Source organism: Pseudonaja textilis, chromosome 1, assembly GCF_049901715.1.
Source record: "Pseudonaja textilis isolate UNSWEBS1 chromosome 1, rPseTex1.2, whole genome shotgun sequence".
Lineage (NCBI taxonomy): Eukaryota > Metazoa > Chordata > Lepidosauria > Squamata > Elapidae > Pseudonaja > Pseudonaja textilis.
In genome coordinates this window covers 54,033,231-54,056,850 of record NC_141990.1, presented here as the reverse complement: position 1 = coordinate 54,056,850, position 23,620 = coordinate 54,033,231, and the positions used below count along the sequence as shown (strand labels likewise).

The window sequence follows — 23,620 nt, the reverse complement described above, 5'->3', positions numbered from 1 at the left end:
CCACCCCCCTCCTAGAGAAATGAAATATCTTAGGATATATTAAAAGGCAGAATATTTCCCCTAAAAGAGAAGTAGAAATTCAGAGAGGCAGAAACTCAACCCCCCATTAAGGCTTGGGCCAGTCTATTCTACATTACAAAGTTCTACCTCCTTCAGGTAGAGTCATAATAGGAATCGCCCAAAACCCTTTCATTACATCATCACCTAGCAAGAGTCAACCAACCCTGGGACTCAAAAGACAACTTTCCCCTGCATGGCCCCATAGGAGTCTGACAACCAATCAGAACACAAGCTCAAGTTCAAAGCCACAGAGGGCATAAAACCCAGGCACTCTCAGCATCTCCCCTTTTTCGCTCAGGAGCTCCAAGGCATGATGTGATCCTGTCCACCGTTAAACCATATTTCCAAACAGCCACCATGTTTCCAGTGTCCTTTTCTCCACTTGGAACTGAACCCAGAAGGATATTTTCTTCCAACACTGAATTTTATTTAATATGACTGTTGGGCTTTCCATCAATCAGATGCAATGGTCATCTGAAATCCAGTCCCCTTTTGAAAATATGACCATTAAAAATATGGGAAGAAAAACAGTTATATCCATTTATTACAACACAATGTCTCTCTCACACACAACATCTTAGAATGTTTTATCAATTGCAGATTATTATAAAGCTTGCATCTGAATAAAATGTAATTCCAGTTCAGTTTCAGTACTAGTATTTATTCAGATTATAAAATTTATGGAAATTTAAAATTAAAAAAAAAAAGAATATACAGATTACAACTAGTCATAGATTATTACTGAGTTACCAGTTACATTGGTCAGTTTATAGTATTCTTTTATATACAGTAAAACTCTTCCTGAAAAATTTTTCAATGCAAAAAGGACTCCCATAGTTTTAAAACCACGTGAAGCACACAAAGGCAAATCAACAGCAGTAACAGCTTATAGTTGAAGATCTGGACAGCAAGTACCTATAATAAGATGACCTCTCAATCCATCCATTCTTGTAATCCATGGAAGACAACTGAAAATACAGGTAATCCTCGACTTAACAATCAAAATAGATCCCAAAATTTCTGTTGCTAAGTGAAACATTTGTTAAGTTGAGTTTTGGTCCATTTTACAACCTTTCTTGCCACAGCTGTTAAGTGAATCACTGCAGCTGTTAAATTAGTAATCCGGTTGTTAAGTGAATCTGGCTTTGCCATTGATTGCTCGTAAGAAGGTCACAAAAAGGGATCATATGGCCCCAGGACACTGCATCTGTCATAAATATGAACCAATTGCCAAGCATCCACATTTTAATCACATGACTGAGAGGATGCTGCAATGGTTGTAAGCAGTGGTGGGATTCATTTTTTTTTACTACTGGTTCTGTGGGCGTGGCTTGGTGGGCATGGCAGGGGAAGGATACTGTATAATCTCCAGTCAGAGGTGGTATTTGCTGGTTTTCCAAACTACTCAAAATTTCCGCTACCAGTTATCCAGAACTGGTCAGAACCTGCTGAATACCACCTCTGGTTGTAAGAGTGAAAAACGGTCATAAGTCAATTTTTTTAGGGATATTGTAACTTCAAATGGTCACCAAACGAACTGTTGTAAGTCAAGGACTACCTGTTGTCAGTATAAGATTTGGTTAACCAAAACCAAATAGTTGATATAAGTAAACTTAATTCCCTTAAATATGAGCAGGAACTACAGTCCCATAAAGAAAAATTGTAGAACAGAATATATTTAACCTTGAGTGATGGGGATATGATAACACTCATCAAGTACCTGATAGAGTGCCACAAAATCAGTTTTACTCTTGCCTTTTGGTATATAACACAGTACAGATTTTGTCAGGGAAAACTTTCTAATAACACTTTGACAGTGAAAGCAATTACTGAGAATGCTTCCATTGCTGGATGCATTCAAACAGAGGATGGGCAGCCATCTTTCAGGATCTTACAAACTTAGTTTTAAATGGTCTTTGCTAACTCTGAATCTTCTTGGACTCCTTGCAAGCAAAAGAAATGAGGTTTGACTGGAACTGTTTCTTAGAGAGAGTGAATATTGTTGGCAGAAAGCTGGTATTCCATGCTCATTCAGCAGTCTAGAGTTGACAGTCTAGACAAAGAATTGTTTTAGTTCATTGCAGCAAAACCAGAGCCTGAGAGCTTAAGGGAAAACTCAGTAACACCGCAAAACATAGAAAAGGCCTTAGATTCAATCCCTGTAGCTTCCAATTGGGTTGGAATAAATTGTACTTTAAAATCCCATCGATTTAAGGCCTGCAGACGGTACTAACTCAATTATCTGTTTCAACATTAAACAGCTTATTCACATCATTTCCATATGTTTGTTCTTATCAATAAAGGATAATATTTGTAGCTCAGTGTTGAAATATAGGGTCCTTGGTGCTCTTTGAGCTTGGTTGTTTTCTCAGATATTTCTTACCTAGGTAGCATCTTCAGTGCTAGTCCTGATGATGTTAGCACTAATGATGATACTTAATTTTGGTAATAAAATGTCTGCAAGAAAACAACCAAACTCAGAGAGAACCAAGGACTCCTCATTTATTCTTATATCAATTAATTCATCCTTAGCACATATTGATAAATAATTTTGGAATTCTCTTACTATTTTGAAAATGAATTACATATTTCTTTTACTTTTTCCTTACTGTATATTTATTTAACCTATTCTGGCAAAATATAAGAGTTATTTCTTCTGAAATGGAATCATGAAACCTGAGAAATGTGTGCTCTATGTGACTAAAAGCAAATATAATTGGATGGAGATAAAGTTGCATTTAACTGATATGACTGAACCTGGGTTATATTGTGCCTTTTGTGCTTAATATATATATAGAGAGAGATAATGTGGAATCTCCAGCTAGACTGGAGGGAGAGATCAAGAGGGAGATTCTTGTAATATAATTGACTAGCAATAATTTACTATTGAGACTTCACCAGAGGTTCTGATTGCTTTTTCCTGACGGATAAGATGTTCTTTCCTTTTTTGCCTAAATTGGCTGATAGATATGGAAGTTAAAATAATACATTGCTCAGAAAATATAAAAACTAAATTGATTCTGCCTAGTGTGGGATAGTTTTCACAGATACCAATGAAAATGTTAAGAAACAGAGGGAACAGCTGATGGGATATAAAAAGCACAGAGAACAATGTTACAACTATAATATGTAATTAAATTCTATATAATAGATGATTACATTCTTATTTACGAACACATCTTGGCAATGAGTTGCTGAGGTTAGATTACCAGCAATGCAAGCTGGAAATCTCAGAAAAACCTATTTAATTTTCCTGTTTTCTCCCTTCACTATCCCACCAGTTTCAGTTATATTTATTGGTAGAGCTGGAGACTAAACTTTGCATGATAGCATTGTTTGCATTTTAATAAAGACAATTATTTTTTTGTTCATGAAAAAAATAAGAAGCATAGCCATCAAGTCTCAAAGGTTTTTTTTTTTCAAAAAAAAAAAAGCAACTGAACTGTTGTTTTGTTTTGTTTTTGCTTGAAGATGAAGAAGAAGGCCCTCATCCTCAGAAATTCCCCTTTCTAAGGAGTCTGCTTCTGACAGGGGCTCGCTGTCATGTATTGATCCTGATTTAATCTCTTCCATTTGATCAGTTTGATCCACTTCCTCCTCCTCCTCCTCCTCCTCAGTCGGCCCTTGGAGAGGGACTTCCCTTTATAAAAGTACCTGGGTACAGTGCTGCTCCGACCTGGTCAACGACCTCAGTGATTGGGAATCATAATCGGCAATCACAGGATGTTCCCTGGTCATAACCGTGTGTTGAAGACCTGCTGCGATTCCCTGGCGGATTGCCAGCTCCATCTAGGCCTTCATCCTCTCTGGAACTTCCTCTGGAAGAATGTCGTCCTGACGACCTGCAGCCGTCGGAGTGAATGTAGCTTCGGGAGCCCTTCACGTGGTCAGTGTCCCAGGTACTTGGGCCTGTTGGCCTTGGGGAGCCAAGCTGCGCCTGGATGAGAGGGAGAGATCTAGGGGAGGAGGAGGGTGAGAAGAGGTAGACGGACCTGGACTGGAGGAGGGAAAGTCCTGTGAGACGTTGTGCGCCTCCCGTGTGCACTTATCTATCTGTTTTTGTAAAGCTTTATGGCGCCTGATGGCATCCCTTTCTGAAGTTTTAGAATTTCCTTTAGCCTGCTTAGGTTTGTGCTGAGATTTGGCTTTGACCACCCAGGGGTCTGATCTAAGGAAAGACCGGTTGCCCTGATGATGTTTTTATTGCCCCCTTTCCTCTTTTTGTTTTTTGAATAATACCTATCTATAATGAGTCATATCTCAGTAATAATATTTTATTGATATTAAAATATTATATCAAATAGAAAATAATAACAATTATTATTATTATTATTATTATTATTATTATTATTATTATTACTGTTGTTGTTGTTGTTGTATTATATAACCACTAATATGTATGTATGTATGTATGTATGTATGTATGGCATTCAGCTTTGTTCAGGTATTTTCCTACGTCATTGTAGTTGTGCTTTTAAAGTTGTAGCAACGTTTCGGCAGAATCTCATCTGCCATCATCAGGCTTCTGTATAGTGTACATCTGTGAGTCAGACTTTTACAGACTATAGTAAGTACCCGCGAAAATTTAAGAAAACACACATATATATATGTGTGTGTGTGTGTGTGTGTGTGTGTGTGTATGTATATGTATATATATATATAAATATGGATCTTTGGTTGTTCGGGTTTTCTCCCGCGTAAGATTCGAAGTATCTAGGCAACGTTTCGATGAAGTCTCATTCATCATCTTCAGGCTTCTGTCTCCGGCTCTGTGCTTCTCAGAGTGATGTGAGATCTCATCGTCTAAGCATTTTGTTCTGGAGATGAGTGTCTTGGCTACGGAATTGATCTGTGCTGGGTGGTGGTGTGAGAGTGCATGTAGATAGCGGTTTGTATGTGTTTTCTTCTGGTAGATGGTGTGTCCTAGGGAGCCATTGGATCTTTTGTATACCAAGACATCTAGGAAGGGAAGTTGATTGTTGGCTTCTGTTTCCATGGTGAATTGTATTTTGGGGTGTAGGCTTTTGAGGTGTGTGAGGAAGTTGTTCAGTTTTTCTTTCCCGTGTGGCCAGATTATGAAGGTGTCATCTACGTATCTGAGCCAGAGTTTGGGTTTGTGGTCGTATTTTTCTAGAGCTTGTGTTTCAAAGTGTTCCATGTAGAGGTTTGCGATGACAGGTGAGAGGGGTGATCCCATGGGTGCTCCTTCTATTTGTTTGTATTTTTGTCCATTGTAGGTGAAGTATGTATTGGATAGGCAGTGGTTGGTCAGATCTAGGATTTGCTTGGGGGGGTTGTATTTGTTTTGGATGGCTGTCAAGGCTTCTTTTATTGGCACTTGGGTGAAGAGGGATATGACATCGAAGCTTACTAGTAGGTCGCTAGGTTGTAAGTTTTGTTTCTTTATGATCTCGACAGAGAACAAGAAAACGGCAAAGCCCTCCTCCCATATATAAAAGGCACTACAGACAAAATCAGCAAGATCCTCCAAAAACACAACATCAAAACAGCATTCTGCACAAACAGAAAAATATCCACCATCCTAAGAAACCCCAAAGACAAAATCGAATTAGAAAACCAAGGAGTATACGAAATCCCCTGCACTGCCTGCCCTACCACATACATTGGACAAACTAACAGAAGAATAAGTGCACGCATTGAAGAACATAAGAACTCAATCAAAAAAGAAGAAATGACCTCTTCCCTGGTCCAACACCTCAAAGCCACAGGACATGAAATTGATTTTAAAAATATCAGAACTATCGCCAAAACCGAACACTTCAACAGCAGAATAATCAGAGAAGCCATAGAGATAGAAAAACGCCCACACAGCATGAACAAACGAGATGACACCTCCCGCCTTCCAGCCATTTGGAAACCCGCCCTCATGAACAGACGAGTACCTAACATGAAGAAGGACACCAGACCCACACCCATGAGAGCCACACAAGATGCCACCACCACACTTCCATGTAGAAAACAGACTCATACCCACTCAGAAGATGAGACACGACTATGGACCAGAAGCTGCACTGCAGCTGCATCACTACTCACTTCAAACCCCTCCGAGCCATACATGAAGCAAACCGACACCCACTATGAAGATGCAGCACGACCACGAACTCGAAGCCAAACAGCAAGATCACAGCTCACCAACTCAAATCCCCCAGCAACTAAGACTAACCTGAGCACAACCAAGCCCCCACCTGAACAGAACACGCCTCCAACCAATCAGAACACGGCCAACCCCCCAACCAATCAGAACACAGCCAAACCCCCTACCAATGAGAACACACCCCCACCCAATCAGAACACAGCCAAGCCCCCACCCAATCAAGTCCCACCCCCACTAGCAGTTAAAAGGAAGAAGCAGCTGCAATCTCACATCACTCTGAGAAGCACAGAGCCGGAGACAGAAGCCTGAAGATGATGAATGAGACTTCATCGAAACGTTGCCTAGATACTTCGAATCTTACGCGGGAGAAAACCCGAACAACCAAAGATCCATATATATATATATATCAATATGTATATGAATATTAATTAAGTGGCATGATGTTAAGTGCTGAGAAACCAAACAGCCAAATTGAGAATGCCTAAAGGCCCAGATTGATAAGGGTAAAGGCCTTCAACAGCTTCCCTGCACAGGCGGACACAGGCCTAGGTGCTCGCTGTTGTGCTGCTGGGTTGATTGGGCTGTGAGGGTTAAGCCAACAATTTAACTGTAAGAATAGCCTCGAATGTAGAAAAAAAACAAGATAAGGATATAATAGTCCCCAGTGTTCCTGAAGGGAACCTCTGCTCGGGACAGAGTTACCTCACACAGCATGAAATGGAATACAGGCACGCGGCGACGAGGTCTTGTAAGAAAAGATGGCCTCTGGCTGTTAATCTTTTGGCACACTCCCCAACAGCAAACTCCCGCCGTATGAAGGAATAGCCTCCGATGGCTTTTCCTATAAGGCTAAATGGCAGGGAAGGGTGGAAGGCACTAAGCGTTTGAATCCTCCACCCCAAGTGGCGTTCAGAGTGGGAAGGAAAGCGATAAGAGTCTCTTGTGAGCAAAGAGCTCACGCCACTGTTCGGGTAAAAGAAACTCTGCAGCAATCTGTCAGAATGGCAGGGGTAGAAAGATTGGTTGTGGGGAGGGGGCGCAGAGCTGCGCCAAAGCCTCCCGCCACTTTGGGATGCGAATTGGCGCTTCCCTGTAATGCGAGCGATCTCTGTAATGTGAGCGAACGTCGAGAGATTGCAATGCGATTAGAAGGCTAAAGGATTCTAAAGACAAGCTGATTAACTTTCAAACCTGCTAGCAAGGAAAGAATTTTTCCTGTTCCGGTCAAGGAAGAATCACAAGCACTGCCTATGTCTCACGTGGCTGAGTACCTTTGGGACAACTATGACTGAATGATTGGAATCTCTGCCATAGACACATAGCCATCAAGTTTCTTAATGGGACTTCTCTTCAATTTACAACAACATAGTGCAGTAAGTGGTGGAACAATGTATAAAACTTATTTCTTTCTTTTATGCCATGTAGCTACCAAGGCAAGTAAAATATTATTCATGACATCCCTTGAATGGTCATCTCATTGAAACTTCCAGTGATTTTTTTTGTCTTCTGCAGCCATATTTTTAAAGATACAGTTAAGAAAGCCCTTGATTTCACTATGATTTAAACATTGGGATTTAGTGTTGGAGGTTTTGATGGATAGGAAGGAGCTGTTCTCATATCAGATATGCATAAGATATTTGATAGAGTAAGATTACTACAGTATATCATTTTAAGCACTCTCATTTTTATTTTAATTCAATCTCTTCTCTGGTTTGATGTAGAAATCAACTGATATATACTCCTTGCTAGAAGAGGAATGGGGAAGTATGATTCTGTTTGATTATTTTTCTGGACTGATTGTTGACTTTTGTTATCATCAAGTTGGATAGCTTTCTAAATAGGTTATCTTTACCCAGGGCTGGGTTTTTGTATTTCAATGAATTTCTGTAGCATTGTAATATAATGCATGGCTTTCTTCATTTATTTATATTTACTAATCTAATTTATATGCCTGCCTTTCTATCTAAGAACAATCAGATGTTTATATTAAGACATAAAAACCAGCTGAGGCTTAATGACAACACAAAACCATGACAAAAATTCACCTGAACCAGAGATTGCATACTAATATCCTGATTCCAATGCCTCGAGAAAGAGCCAGCTCTTTCCACTTTGTAAAAGGACAATGGATTGTATATTTCAGAGTGGTTGTGGACAGTTGGTTCACAAGGTAGTGCCTTAACAAAGAAAACATACTTGTGGCAACCCACTAAATGACATTGTTTTATCAGTGGCATCCAGATCATAACCACTTTGCCCCCATCTGTTGGGGAAGTCAAAAACCACCAGAGCAAGGCATTCCCCTAACTAACCTGGTTCCATGCCATGTAGGACTTTAATGGTGGCAGTCAGCACCTTAAATTGCACGCAGAAACCTGGTGAAACCCTATGTAGTTCATAAGGCAGTAGAGTTACATTGGCCTATTGTAGTGTACATTAATTACACATGCCACTACGGTTCTTTCTGGACCAGTCAAAGCTTCCAAATGCTCTAAGGGCCACCCCACAAAGAACACATTGCAACAGTCCAATTGGGAGATATGAGGCATGAATGTCTGTGAGGAATGGGCATAATTGCCCACAAGATATATATGTAAAAAAAGTTTTCCTGGCCATGGCTTCTACTGGCTTCTCAAGCAGGACTTATGAGTACAAAAGAACCTCCAGACAGTGCACAGACTTTGAGTGGGAGAGTGAACCCCACTCACAGATAATGATGGAAATCAGTAGGTCGGGGGTGGGGGAGGACACGACTAAAACCCACACGGAGAAGATGCAGTTTTCAATCTGTGGCATCTCCAGTTAAAAAAAAAAATGAATAATGATAAAGCACTCCATCTGAGGTCCTGGACAGCCAAAGCAAATAATGTTGTTTTAAGAAAGCAGGTCTCCTGAGAAAAGCATTTAGCAGCTTCATTTGATTTATCAGTTTTGGCCAGCCCTTCTGGCAACATCCATTACTGAATCCATTACTGAGGGAGGGTGAATAAAGTATTAGAGGTTGTTGCCTCAAGCCCAGTTTTCTATTGCTAAACCTAGATATGATGGCATGTGCTTTCTGACTGAAGTCACACACTTTGTGGAAATATTATCAGAATTTTTGTAAATCTCTTTGAAATCCTGACACACATTCCACCTAAAGAGGAACAAAGAGTGCTTTTAATTTTGTCTCAGTTGTGTTTCTGTTGAAATCCAAGATCCATCTTTTTTCAGATTTATGGGGCAGTTTAGCACTTCTGTACATTGGATCTTTTTCAGGGAAAATGCTAGAGATGGGATTAAAATTTTCAGTCATTCTTTTTCTTTCTCCATCTTTCTTCTCTGAAGTTTACTGCTTTGGACTGTAAGCAAAAGCGTCAACAGGTTCACAGTTTTCCAAACTTTTGCAACAATAACCTTAAAAGCAGGGGTGGGCTGCAACCAGTTTAACAACAGTTTCTGTGAACGTGTGCTTTGCACACGCATGCAGCATTCAATAAGCACCAATATGAACCTCTTCAGCTCACCTTCTAGCCTTCCCCGGTAAGTAGAACAGCTGAGATGCAGTAATCCATTTTGGCGCACGAGTCAGCTGAGCTGCAAAAGAAAGAAATGTAAGACAGGATACCGCAGGGGCGGGTGGGCGGGGCCAACTGATCGTCATTCGTGAGGGTTCACTAGAACCGGTCCAAATCTGCAGCAGCCCACTGCTGCCTAAAAGGGGGTTTTCTCTAGTAAATACAAATTTATCTCTGCTAAAATGGTCTCGTGTGTAACTCTCCTTTTGCTCGATAAGAGTCATATCATAGAAGGTATTAAAATCTTTTGTTAAAAACAAACACACATTAAAAAGCTAGGCATAGCATAAGACATAACTAGTATTTAAAATAACTACAGAGATCTTGCCTGACAGAACTAGGGAAAGCACTGTGTTGGGATAGATGCAGGGGTGGGATTCTGTCGGTTCAGACCGGTTTTATAGAATCGGTTGTTATGATTATGTGCAGTTTGGAGAACTAGCAAATTGTGCCCCTGGCTGGCCCCACCCCTCTCCTCCTGCCCCTCCCCTCTCCACCCAGTCAGTCCTTATCGTGCATGCTCAACAGTGCGTCCATGCCTGACATCGCTGACTGCATTCTCCCCTGCCCAGTCATTCCTTAAAGTATTTCTTTTTTCCCCTCCTGACGATCAGCTGTTCTGATGATCAGCTGTGCTGGGATCCCCCCTCACTGTCTTATTGCTTCACCCAGGAGATTTCTCTGAGGCCCAGGAGGCAAAAAGAGGCATGCAGCGGGGGGTGCTCCATTTTTGCCTTCCTGGGCCCCAGGGAAGCCGCCTGGGAGCAAAAATGCCCCCCCCAGGAGGCTTCCCTGACATCCAGGAGGCAAAAAAATCAGGAGCGGGGGTGCTGCAAATAAAGAAGCCATGCCCACCCAGTCACATGGCCATACCCACCTAGCCACGCCCACAGAACTGGTTGTTAAAAAATTTGAATCCCACCCCTGGATAGATGGATTGATATTTTTTCTTTAAAAAAAAGTATACTGATGCCATCTGTTTGAAACTATGCCCCAAATCCACATTCTACTGTGCACGATCATCTGCATCAATTAACAGCACAACATTTAAAAAGTTACACTTCAAGCATGTTACGTAGAGTATTTACTATGCCCCAAATCCACATTCTACTGTGCACGATCATCTGCATCAATTAACAGCACAACATTTAAAAAGTTACACTTCAAGCATGTTACGTAGAGTATTTCTTATTATCTTTAGCTGTCTTATATTTCTTGGGGTGTGACTGTTTCTATCACACTGCTTCCACTGTTCTCCTTATATTCTTGGATAAAGCAAGCAAACCCAAGCCACAGTTTTTCTGCAAGCAAGCAGTTCTCTCCAAATCACACCTGCACTCACAATAATTAAATAGATGCCGCAGCCGACAGATAGGCAGCCCTCCTCAGCAAGAGGCTGCTGTGTGGTAGATACAACTTCTATCACATCCCTGTAGGCAGAGATTTAGCAAATGAAATTGATCTCTTGTCTAATTATTTTTAGAACTTTATTAAGGGCCTTCTTAGTGCTAAGCTAGAGGATTTTCTCTTTTTGAACTAATCCTATCTCCTTTTGATTCAGTTAATATTCACATAGTTTTAATGTTAAGATTTAATCAAAGCACTGAATACAAACAGTCAAGATACATTTGTACCAAACAATTTTAATGATTAAACCTTCCTTGGAGAGTCAAACAACTGATGGAGAGAATCTGCATAGTCATATTTCTGCTTGCATGAGCTGGAAAACCAAATAGGATGATTAACAGCTTTGGAAATAACCAATAGGATAAACTATTAGCAACCTATGGTTAAACCAAGAGCAGGATTGTCAAGTATTATTTTGGAAGCAAATCTGACAAATGATTATGAGCAACTAAGAGAAGACTTCTTGTTCCTTTTCCTCTGATACAAAGTTTCAACTCATCTTTCCATTCCAGTTGCACTGTCCTTAATTTAGTATTTCTGGCCAAGAGCCATACTTCAATACTTTCCCAGTGTCACAACTAGGGAATGATGAAAAGTCTACGGGGCCATGTAATACACATAGAAAGGGATAAGGTTTTATAGAATAAGAGAATACAGAATTGGAAGGCACCTAGGAGGTCTTCTAGTCTAACCTCCCATTCAAGCAGGAAACCCTATACCATTTCAGATGAATGGTTGTCCAAGCTCTTCTTAAAAACCTCCATCTCTTGAGCACCCACAATTTCTGTAGGCAATTCCTTGCACTGATTAATTTTCTGTCAGGAAATTTCTCCTTAGTTCTAGGTTGGTAGTCTCCTTGATTAGTTTCCATCCATTGCTTCGTATCCAGTATTCTTACGTGCTTTGGAGAATAGCTTGACTCCCTCTTCTTTGTGGCAACCGCTTAGACATTGGAACATTGCTATCATGTCATTCCTAGTCCTTCTTTTCATTAAACCAGACATACCCAATTCCTACAACAGTTCTTCGTAAGTTATTGCTCTTCTCTGTAGTCTTTCTAGAGTCTTTTTTATATCATGGTGATGAAAACTGGATTCCAAGCATGGCCTTACCAAGGCATTATAACCAAGGCAAGATAAACAACATAATCTTGATTCTATCCCTCTGTTAATGCAGCCTTGGACTGTGTTGGCTTTTTGGGCAGCTGCAGCACACTGCTGACTCATACTTAAGTGATTGTTATTAGGCCACTTAGATATCTCTCATAGTTTCTGCTATTGAGCAAGGTATCACCTATTCCCGTGATGGCGAACCTATGGCATGTGTGCCACAAATGGCACGCAGAGCCATTTGTGCTGGCACACGAGCTGCAGGCAAACTTACCTCACTGCGCATGCGCACGCCTCACAGTTGATTTTTGGGGGGTTGGTTTGAGGCCTCTTTCGGCCTCCCAGAGGCTTGGAAAAAGCCTCTGCAAGGCTTCTCAGGCTTAATTATAGGCCCGTTTCATCACTTCCTGTAATACCAGAAGTGACGAAACGGGGATATAATTCAGCCTGAAAGGCCTTGCAGAGACTTTTTCCAAGCCTCTGGGAGGCCGAAAAAGGCCTCAAACCAGTCAAAAGATCAGCTGTGAGGCGCACTGCAGGTAAAGGGGTGGGGGTGGGGGAATTGTGCATGCATGTGCAGGGGGCATGGGGAGTGGGGTGCACATTGCATTCTAGGTGTTGACACATGAGTGCGGGCGCGCTGGCGTGCTTGCAATTTTTGGTACAGGAGCCCCAAAAGGTTAGCTATTACTGACTTATTATATAGATGTACATTGATTTTTCTTGCCTAAATTTAGAACCTTACTTTTCTCACCGTTAAAATTCATTTTGTCAGATAGGACCCAAGGTTCAAGTCTGCCAAGATTCTTCTGTATTTTGAGCCTATCTTCTGGAGTGTTGAATATTCCTGCAAGCTTGGTCTCATCTGCATTTTTTTCCTTTGTGAATTAGTGGGTGGGAGCTCTGACCTTTTTCAAAAATCTACATTTTAAGATTTAAGTGAGAATTCTTGTGGATTTTCAACCTCAAGGGATGGCAAAACATTATTTGTAAATTTTTGGAAATGCATTCAGAAGGGGTTTGGGCACCATGGGGACTAACTGATATCCTGGAACTGCATACCACCTATCACTGGTTCATACTGAAGTTTTTCTAATTTTGTAACTTAGTTGCATAGCTTTATCTCCTAGATGTATTAGATCAGGGGTGTTAAACTTGTGTCATCATGTTTTCCCCTTCACTAAACCAGGCGTGGGCATGGCCAGTATGTGACATATTCGGCTCGTGGCCCACAGGTTTGACAGCCCTGTACTAGATCTTTTTGCTAACAGATTTTGTACTCAAATGTATTTCTTAAAATGTGGTCTGAAGGACCTGCAAACTCAAAATTATTTGACAAATACTGAAGGTATTTGCAAAAATATAATGCCATTCTTCTCATTTTTATTTTTATTTGTTAAAAATTAGAACTTTTTCATGAAAAAAATATTTATGTTAATACGTTATTGTTACTTTTGCCTGATACTATATTTTACAAATGCATGAATTTTAATATATATATATATATATATATATACACACACACACACACACACACACACACACACACACACATATACATACATATATATATTATTTTTATTTCTTTAAAAATTAATTTCTAATATAGTAAACTTTGTCTCTTTCACAATTTTTAAAAGTGGGAAGGGGTCCTGACAGAAAAATACTGAAGAAACACTGCTGTAAAATGAAATGTCAAAACATTGTTTGATTGTTTGTTTATTAAATACATCTGCTACCACTCTCACCGTTAGTTTTTTTTTTTCTTCAATTTATCTTAATCTATCACCCAAGAACTTCCCTGATGAACTCCCTCTATATATTAATCAGGTTCCTCCCTACTAGCTTTTCATGCTAAACTAAAGCGAGACAAGAAGATTCTTCAGATGCAATTTACACCCTTGCATCTCTGCTTATAATTGATTTTAATTGTGGGATCTGATAGATGGACACAGTGTCAAAAATAAGTTAATCCTTAAGATGGTATTATACAGGAAAATAATAATAATACAATTGTCTCTTGAGAAGCAATTTAGTTTAGTCCTAATGCTCATTTAGTCATTTGATAAGGCTTTGTGTATGTATGTATGTAGTTAATTCTAGCGGTAGGACTGATAGCTCAGTACCTCCCTCTGCTGTTCAAAACAAAAAGAACAAATGAACGGGTGGGGAAAACTTTACAAGGAAGACTAGAAAGGAAAATTGTAAATACTGTACAGAAAATTCTGGGAGTACCAAGCTCCCCAGTGTGGTAAGCTAAAGTTCTCATTTCAGATAAAATAACTTTTGGAGATTTCCCTCTTCCCAATTAATACACCCAGGTCCCATATACTTTTGTACAACATAAAAAAAAATCATTTTATGATCCTGTAATCTCTAAATTCAGGGTAGAATCAGGACGATTGGATGGAGCTGAGTGTTTACTGGTCAGATGCCCTTACTGATGCCACACAGAGTTCACAGCAGAGTTCTTTCTGCCTTAGGAGAGAGATATTTACTGTTACTTTCAACCTTCTGAGTGGGAGGCAAGCATCTTCACCACAAGGCTACCACACTGCTCGCTTTTGTACATCATGCTGCATGCAAAACCCAATGTAGCCCTGTAGTTGATAGAATTTGCACAAAATTAAGTGTTTTGAAGAGAATCATTTCCTTTATCTCAAAAACTATGAGTCCATCCATCTGCCTGTTTAAAACAGTGTCCCACTGTCCCAGTTACATTTCTCCTCTTAGCAGTAAAATCCCTATATAGTTATCCATCCTTGCATTTTGAATTTTTCCTTCTATTCAGTTAAATGCTGAAGGCACTTTGTCATGAAACCAGTATAAAAGACAAGTAAAATTAAATGAACCTAGTGCAATACAATAAGGCAGAAAAATCCTCTAAGTAACAGTAGCAATAGACTTAGACATATATACTGCTCCATAATGCTTTACAGTTCTCTCTAAGCTATTTATAGAGTCAGCATATTGCCCCCAACAATCTTGGCCTCATTTTACTGACCTGGGAAGGATGGAAGGCTAAGTAAACTATGAGCCGTCAAGATCGAACTCCTGATTGTGAGCAGAGATTGCCTGTAACACTGAATTCTAATAACTGCACCATCCCAGCTCGAAAAAGAACTCTTGTACTTCTAGAAGTGTTGTACTATCATGTACTAGATTTGTACTAAATTGTACTTACTTCCAATTTGCTAAACAACCCAAAAGTTATGTACCATCAAAGCTTAATTCTAATATTGAGATAAACTGAAATGAAAAATATGTATTATGGTTTGGAATGATATGTAAATGCAGCCATACATTATTCTGTTCTTAACTCAACTATAGTAGTTTTATTTTAAAAAAGTATAAATATTGTACCTTGGCACAAGTTGGAAAAGTAGAGATAGGAGCTAGGGTACGGCAGAAATGGTTATCTTCGGAACAAGATTGCTTTGGAAGCAACATGGCAATTTAAAAAATCCCAATCTTTTTGCTCTGTTAAAAAGCAATGCACAAATTATTTAATTGTCACTGAATTTCTTTTTCAGAGAGCCAGAATATTCTTTTATGAGACTTAAGATGGGTTCCCCAAGTAATGTGCCTGAACTTTGAAGCAATTCTCTATGTGGTACATATCCATTACACAAATTAAAAGAAAGGAAACATGTTTCTAGGTGTTAAATTGAATGTGATCATGAAGAAATACCTCTGCAGAATATGTTGGGGTGCTCTAAAACAGGGCTCTTCAAACTTGACAGTTTTAAGACTTATGGACTTCAACTCCCAGAATTCCTCTTCCAGTTATGTTAGCTCAGGAATTCTGGGAGTTGAAGTCCACAAGTCTTAAACTTGCAAGTTTGAAGACCAGTTGCTCTAAAACAAGTGGGATAGAGAAATAAAGGCTAGTATGAGAACACCTAAATATTTCCCACTCATAAAGTGGGATAACAACACTACAATAGACTGTTCTATAATTCTCATATGATTTCTTTTCTCATATATTCCATACAAGGAGGCATATATAGCATTAATCCAACCAAGACACATCTCTGAAAGCTGGGATCAGTCCAGATGAGTTGCTAAGGTTCTTAAACACCAAATAGTAGATAGCTGAAACTCTGCCAAAGACACAGGATATAGCATCAAGAAATGGTTTAGGGACATTTTTAATCTTTTAAGACTATGGGACCGATGTGCCTATTTCTAATTATAACTGTATTGTAAAGCCTCTTCCTTAACTGAAAGTATCTTACCATTAAGTAAATATAGATATGGGGGGTGGGGGGTGGAATTGCTTTAAGGAAGCAATTTTCTACTTTCATCAAAGTAAGAGTCTCAGATAAAAGATAATTTCCTAAAGTTGGAGCAAAAATTGTTGATGAAATCAGATTCTTTCAGGATGGCACTTTTGTAAAGCTGTACTGTTTGTTTGTTTTTTCACAACTTTTCCAATAATGCAACACAGTTGCTCAGCATCAAAATACCAGGTATTCCAAAACAATTTTCCAAGACTCATCATGATGATCAGTTCAATAGAGAAAAACTATATTTGCTCTTCAGTACTATCCCCAAATTAATCTTTGGAAGAGAGTTTGTGAAAGTTATTGTTGTTATTTTGAGATTAAATCCATTGGTGGGTAACATTAATATCAAGACTTTCAGTTCAGGAAGGGCAAGAATCTCCATTTTGTTACTACTTGCCACCCAAAGGAAGCCAGAAAAATATGGAATAAAAAGCTGCTAAATAGAATCTGAACTAACTAAATACAGTGGCAATATTGTTCAAATCTTAATGATTATGCTAATCATTGATAGCAGTAGATGACTTTTTAATACCTGCACTTGTTACAGTTTATCATGCTCACAACAGATAATCCAAAGATGGAGAGGATAAAGATAAATTTATGCAGTAAAAATACACAGCAGTTCTGCAAGATAGAAAGGTTATAGTGCCAGTGTGGAAGTTCATATCTAGAGAAATAGGTTCTGGATGGGGTTAGCAGTGGTAAGTAAAGTATAGATTTTTGGATGTTGCAGAACCACAGTCCTTATAATCCCTCACCTCTTGTGAGCTAACTAAAGCTGATAACAATGAGACCACTAATTTCAGAAGGGATACATATTATCTGTCCTTTTCATAGGGTTTATGTCTACTGTGTTGCATGCCTAGAGAATATTGAGGACTAGGCTAGAGTAAACCATTGAAGCAAATGGGTGATAACTGGGAATTTCTAAAATTGCAATATATTGTGTAGCAAATAACTCCATATTTATGGAGATCTTTAGTCATCCAGGTTACGGTGGCCTGACTGAAGAAGCTTCTTGGATGAAAAGCAAAACGTCTTCAAGGAAAAAAACCAAAATCCAGTTGCCTTTTGAAAAAGCACATTTGTGACAAATAGTTCGATGTTTTAAAATCAGAGCAGGACAGACAGATTGAATAGATATTAGCAAAGAGAAAAGAGGATGTCATAAGAAAGATGTGCAAAATTTGGAACGAGGATATTTGTGAAGGTTCTTCCATAGATTCTAAAATAACCTGATTCAAAGCAAACAGTAAGATAATATTTATTTATATCAACTAAAATGAACACGTTTTTCTTAGGATATTTTGGTTGGCCTGAAATGACGGAACAGTTGTTTATTTGATGCCTTTTTTTCCTCTTTTGCAAATTAATTCTTTCACCAGGAGGGGGAGTGTGTCTTCCATTAAATGGTCTGGTGGTATAGGAGAAGAGTTATGATGAAGAGTTCAATTTGCTCTAACCAGTATTCATGTTTGAGCGTTTGAGTGGAAAACATTGGGGAAATTCCACAAAGGAGAGATGGGGAAAAGCTCATGAACTTCTCTCTCCTCTGTCTGATGTATTCTCTTCATTTGTGACTTCATTTGTGTGTACAAATTAAAAAATTTGATCAAGGAATAATGGCAAGCATGTTTATTTGGTTTAGATATATTTTCTCTGCGATCAAACTCTTAAAGACAATGATAAAGAAAGAGCTTTGCTGATACCCTGATGTGGGTGTTGGATTCTTAGAAACAGTGAGATTCAATCTGTTTATTATCTTAGTGGCAAGGAACGTAATTGCTATGTGTCACCTAACAATATTTAGAACGAAGCACGGGTAGGGAGTGGGCTGTCATCCTTCCTGACTGGCTTTTTGAAGAATGCCAGTGCTTTTTTTAATCCCAGTGCCTCTGGGTGCCATTGCCAAGAGCTTTTGATGGGCACAGCTTCTGCGTCTTCTGCTCCTGCTTCTTGCCATATCCCTGAGAGGGAGCCTGAGAGCCCGAGAAATACCTCCATCTTTTGCAGGGAGCATGAGAGTCAGGGTGTAGCCATTTATCATCTGCAGGTAGTGAAATATTGGGAGTCATACTCTGCTCAAAATGTGCAAAAACAATAACCATAAGTTCTGGAACAAGCTAGACTGAACCAGCTTGACAATGCCCCTGTCAACATTTCAAACGTTAATGGAGTGGCTAAAGAAGGATTAAATCATAACTGTGCTGGTTTTAACAGCCTAATGCAAGTGAGTCATCACCATTGTTTTATGTGTAGTTTTCAAGGTATGTCTCACATTTATCCTCCCTTTATAGAGTTCCACTAGTCTGTAAAGAAATGTGTTGGGGAGACCGGAAAAAAAATGTCAGAACTGTGAGGTACTAATAATATCAAAGTCATTTAACTCTCCATTATAATGTTCTAAGTTGGGCTCATATATTGGGCTAAGCCCCACTGCAATTTATTTGGTTCTTCTTTAGCTCAACCAACAGTTTTGATTTGCAAACTCTGGTTTATGTTAGGCATCTCATAAAGTAAGAATCACAGGAGAAATGCCTATTTACAAAATGCTACCGTACAACCTCCCCACCCCTTTTTTAAAAAAATTAAGGCCATATTACCACATCATTGACAATGACAGTGATGATCTATGCTGGACAATAAGTTCACGTTAAGGAGTGAAAGAGAGTTTACATGAACATTCATCCTCCAATTCTTAATTCCTAGTAGTAAGTATCTTTTTCAGTCAAGGAACATACTTGAATTTCCAGTCAACATAGCTTTTTGTCTTACTGGCAGCATAGTAAGCAAATTGTAGCCCAACAACTATGAGAAACCAGGGAGGATTGTAACACAGCAACTAAAATTACTATTTGTTTCATTTATACAAAAACTGTTGTTTCTCTTTTCTTTTGTTTTCTACCTTTTTAGGAACTCATGTGTTTTACTTCAGATTAAGAAGGGGGGGATCACCTAATGTGTGTTTCTCTCTCTCTCTCTCTCTCTCTCTCTCTCTCTGATACACACATCCTGGTTGTAACCTGAAGTCAATTCAAAAGCAATTTGAATGTTCTTTTCATTATTTCAGCCACTTTTTCCTTCTCCTTTTGTCTATAACTTGCCTTATAAAACAGTCTGAAAACTGAAAAATCTGTACACTCCTTTGTGGTCTCGAGGTATTATAAGGTATAGGTTCAGATCTAGTCACAAAGCTAATCCAGCATCCTGGTAATCACTTGATAACGATGCTAAGAACACTTATTCTTAGTTCTGCTTCTATCTGCTATAATCACCAGGTTTTGTACATATGCAAAGTTTTGCAAACAATCAATGCTTCTGCATGAAATGAATTGGATCATATTATCATACCCTTCCATGGGAGGGTATGTCTGGCTTGCTTTCCAAGTTTTCTTATTGCCAAATGACAGGAATGACAGAATTCTACCATCCTAATCCTTCTGTGAGGGAATGGAACAATTTATGTTAAAGTGTGAAACTGAATGACAGGCTGAGGCAGTCTTTAGTGGCCAGCAGATGAGCACGGGTGAGCTGAGACATCTTTGTGCTCATCTTTCAACCGGGAAGCAAATTGTAATTGATTTTCGGTTGTCTGTAAGTACTGCAGACCTGTCAATCAGCGATAAAGGTAGTCCTTGTCATTTATTGGTATTCAGAATGTCAGAAGAGTCTGCTTAAGCCCTGCTAAGCAGTTGAACGAAAAATATAGTTCTTCTGTGGATTTTGTTTGAAGACAATGACAGAATTTCTTGAATGTTATCATCATGGTTATATCAGGCCGACAGAAAAAGCAGGTGTGTTTCTTTGACCCCACTTCACAATTCATTTAGTCATGGATTGCTGAATCAGCTCAACTGTTTTGAATTGGCATGAATCATCTGATAAACAAACCACATGAGCTGTTTCACACAGCATGCTAGATTAAAACAGAATTAAGCAGATTATGATTCAGCGGTTGTGTAAATTTAATTGGTGACACACCCTAATTAACCCTTATCTAGAATATCTCCAAAAATATACAATGAAGCCTGCTCAAGCTGATCTATTCTATTTTCCACTGATGAGAAAGCAACAGAAATCCACTGATCTTTTATTTTTCAAAAGGATAAAAATTGGTTGAAAGTCTCTAAAGATTACAACAGAATAACCAGATCATATTTCTTTCCCAGTAAACTTAATCTTCCTCTTCTCATATTGGTCCATTTGAATCTGAAATGATAGCAATTCCTTAATTCAGTACTCAGCACAAATTAAATTCCCCACATCATCCATAAATACACTGCAAGAGATAAGGGAGTTATATGCTTATCAGAGTAATCTTGAATGTGACCTTCTATTCTCATGTACTTGGGGAAAAAAAATCCATCTTAGGCTGACTTCATTCAAAATATGCAGTGTTGGCTATCATGCATGTGAAATAAACGGTGCAGATTCTGAAGGTCCCTTTGCGGCACCTAGGGATCAGCAATAAAAACAAATCAAAAAATTGATTTGTATATTAACTTAATTCAGAGCACTGGCAGAAGATCTATGCAGGTGATTTCAGATGTAAAAATCCTGTCAAGTGACTGCTGGGAAGGAAAAAAATATTTTCTGGCAGAGCTGTCCAGGTCTGATTTTTAAAGAATTTTAATATTGCAAAGCTTCAGCCGCAACCACCAAACCTTTCCATTTGTAAATTTGTGCAGCTGGTTTATATGCATAGACATATTAACACAACTAATATGTGTGTGAATATTAATTATTCAATGACAATATTAAATGACAACCTGTGGGGCTATCCAAAGGCTTTCCTAAACAGCTAATCTAGCCTGCAAATACCTGCCTCCTCCCTCCCTCCCTCCCAGACAATGGTAGTCAGGGAACACATCATTTGCCTGATTTTCCTGTGATTTTCCACTTCATGTGACTCGTTTTATCCAGTTGACAAATCTATTAACTTTTTCATAAAACACACACCTTCCCTTAAACGTTTGACAACAATGCACTGTCTAAGGGGACATCTGACAGAAATATAAATCTGAGTTCATTATTGTCACATGAAGAAATGGAAACCCATCCATGAAAATAAAATGCCTTAGAAGATAAAAGAAGGAAGGAAGGAGATGGTGTCATGTTGGGTAGTTTTGTATGGTTTCCTGCCATATTGGCAGTGGCAGCAATGAGGACATGGGCAAAGGCTGAGAATGGCATCTGTCTGGATATGGCATACATCCCCCTCCCTACTCAACACTGGGTGCTGCCTCCCTTGCCATTTTGGTTTTTGCTGTAACAGGTACAGTGCCTGACCTCTACAAGCAGCTGCTCACACAACGTCCAGCCAGTGTTTTCCAAAGCATGAGTCAGGTCTTAGGTGGCTTGCTTCTTAGTGTGTGCTCACTGATTTTGTGAAACAGCACAAGACCTCTTCCAAAATGCTTTTGTAAGGCAGAGTTAAGCCTCTAAAAAAGAACTTACCTTTTTTTAAAAAATCTCTCTTCCCCCCTCCTTCCCCCCCTCCAGAAAGTTAATGGTATTGGAAAATGCAGGGTCCCTTTTCTGCCAGTGAAGCAGCATGTTTTGTACTATTTTTACTATTTGGGTGGCACAGTTTTGCAAATGATATACTGGAGTCATTTATATGATGATATCATATCTCTGCCCTTGATTACTTTGCCTTCAGAGAAAGCTTAGTTAACTGTGGACTATTCATCATAGTATGCATGTGGATAGTCTATGTGAGCAGGAATTTGCTGACATCCCCTGCCTGTTTAATGTGTTCAGTAAACACTGTTATTGTAAAGGGGCAGGGGGAGGAATCACCAGTCATTTGCTAATAAAAGAGCAGGAATGTGCACACAACAGATATTTAAAGGCTTTCCACCTTTTTCTTATCTGTAACAGTTGCATAACGGATAGGAACATTCCCTGCCATTGTGTCTTTCCTCTAGAACAGCTTCAGTTGCTGACCTTATTTTTTCCTGGTGAAACGTCTTAAAGGGGTTGTACTGCTTCCATCAGTAATAATATTGATCTTTCTGTACTCTTCTGTTTCATGGCATTTGTCTTCTCTCCTCCATCTCCTTGCCTTTAAGAACCCAAGTCAGACTTTTAAGAAGTATAATGGACCTATCACTGTATGTTCATATAAATGTTACATATCAAAAGCTTCTCAGGAAAAGCAGCAACCATTCTTGCTACATTTCTTGACCTCCAGCTCCATCCTCAGTTAAGATTGTGACCCTCTTAGCTCTTCAGACTGCGATGCGCAAGGGAATAAAACCTCGGCTGGCCATTTCCTTTCCACGAGCAGCAATGAAATTCACACTCCAACTCAGGGGTCCCCAAACTTGGCAACTTTAAGACTGGCTGAGGAATTCTGGGAGTTGAAGTCCACAAGTCTTAAAGTTGCCAAGTTTGGAGACCTGCGCTATCTGGAGGTTTCTCTGAAAAAGGTCTGAAGACTCTCCACAGAATATAATTGGAAAGAGTGACAGTGCCCCCCCTTTTTTCAGTGAAATACATTGATGGACATACCCCATGGAATCACAATGATATTTGGTATAAAAGTAGCTTTGGGACCAGGTGAAGTAAGATGATAGACATTGGTCTGGAGAAGCTTGCCAAGGGAGGAAGATTTCTCTGTTTAATGGAAAGAGAACTATATGGCCAAGTTAATGCTCAGATACAGCAAGTCAAAATGTAGCAAGCAACAGCAGCAAAGGTGAAATATTTGGAGACTTTTCCCATCCCCTGGAGTTGGTGAGGTAGAAGTCTGCAGTAAGTCACAGGCTTCACATCAAAGTTATCATATGCAGAAGGAATGTGATGATGAAAAGCAAACAGCAGAGAAAATTAACTTCAAATAGGTGCATTCCACAAGGGCTATTTATGGGGATGGATGGATAGGTAGGTAGATAGGTAGATAAATAGGGAGGGAGGTGTGTGTGTGTGTGTGTGTGTGTGTGTGTGTGATATGTGGCATATTTCCAACAGTAGTGGAGAAATAAAAAAATATTCTGCATTTACCTGGAAGGAAAACTAAAAGGATTTTTTTGTCTTCAATAACTAATTACCATAAACACAGGTGTGATTTTCTTTTTT

The 23,620-nt window shown here is 39.2% G+C and overlaps 1 protein-coding gene across 1 annotated transcript in view; it reads left to right on the top strand.

Annotated features, from left to right (window-relative positions):
* Positions 1-7,435: 7,435 nt before the first annotated feature.
* Positions 7,436-23,620, top strand: part of LBH (LBH regulator of Wnt signaling pathway) — a 47,886-nt gene continuing 31,701 nt past the window's right edge. Inside the window, exon 1 of the mRNA XM_087934693.1 lies at positions 7,436-7,548. The gene's annotated coding sequence lies outside the window, so the exon portion shown is untranslated. The remainder of the gene's footprint in view (positions 7,549-23,620) is intronic.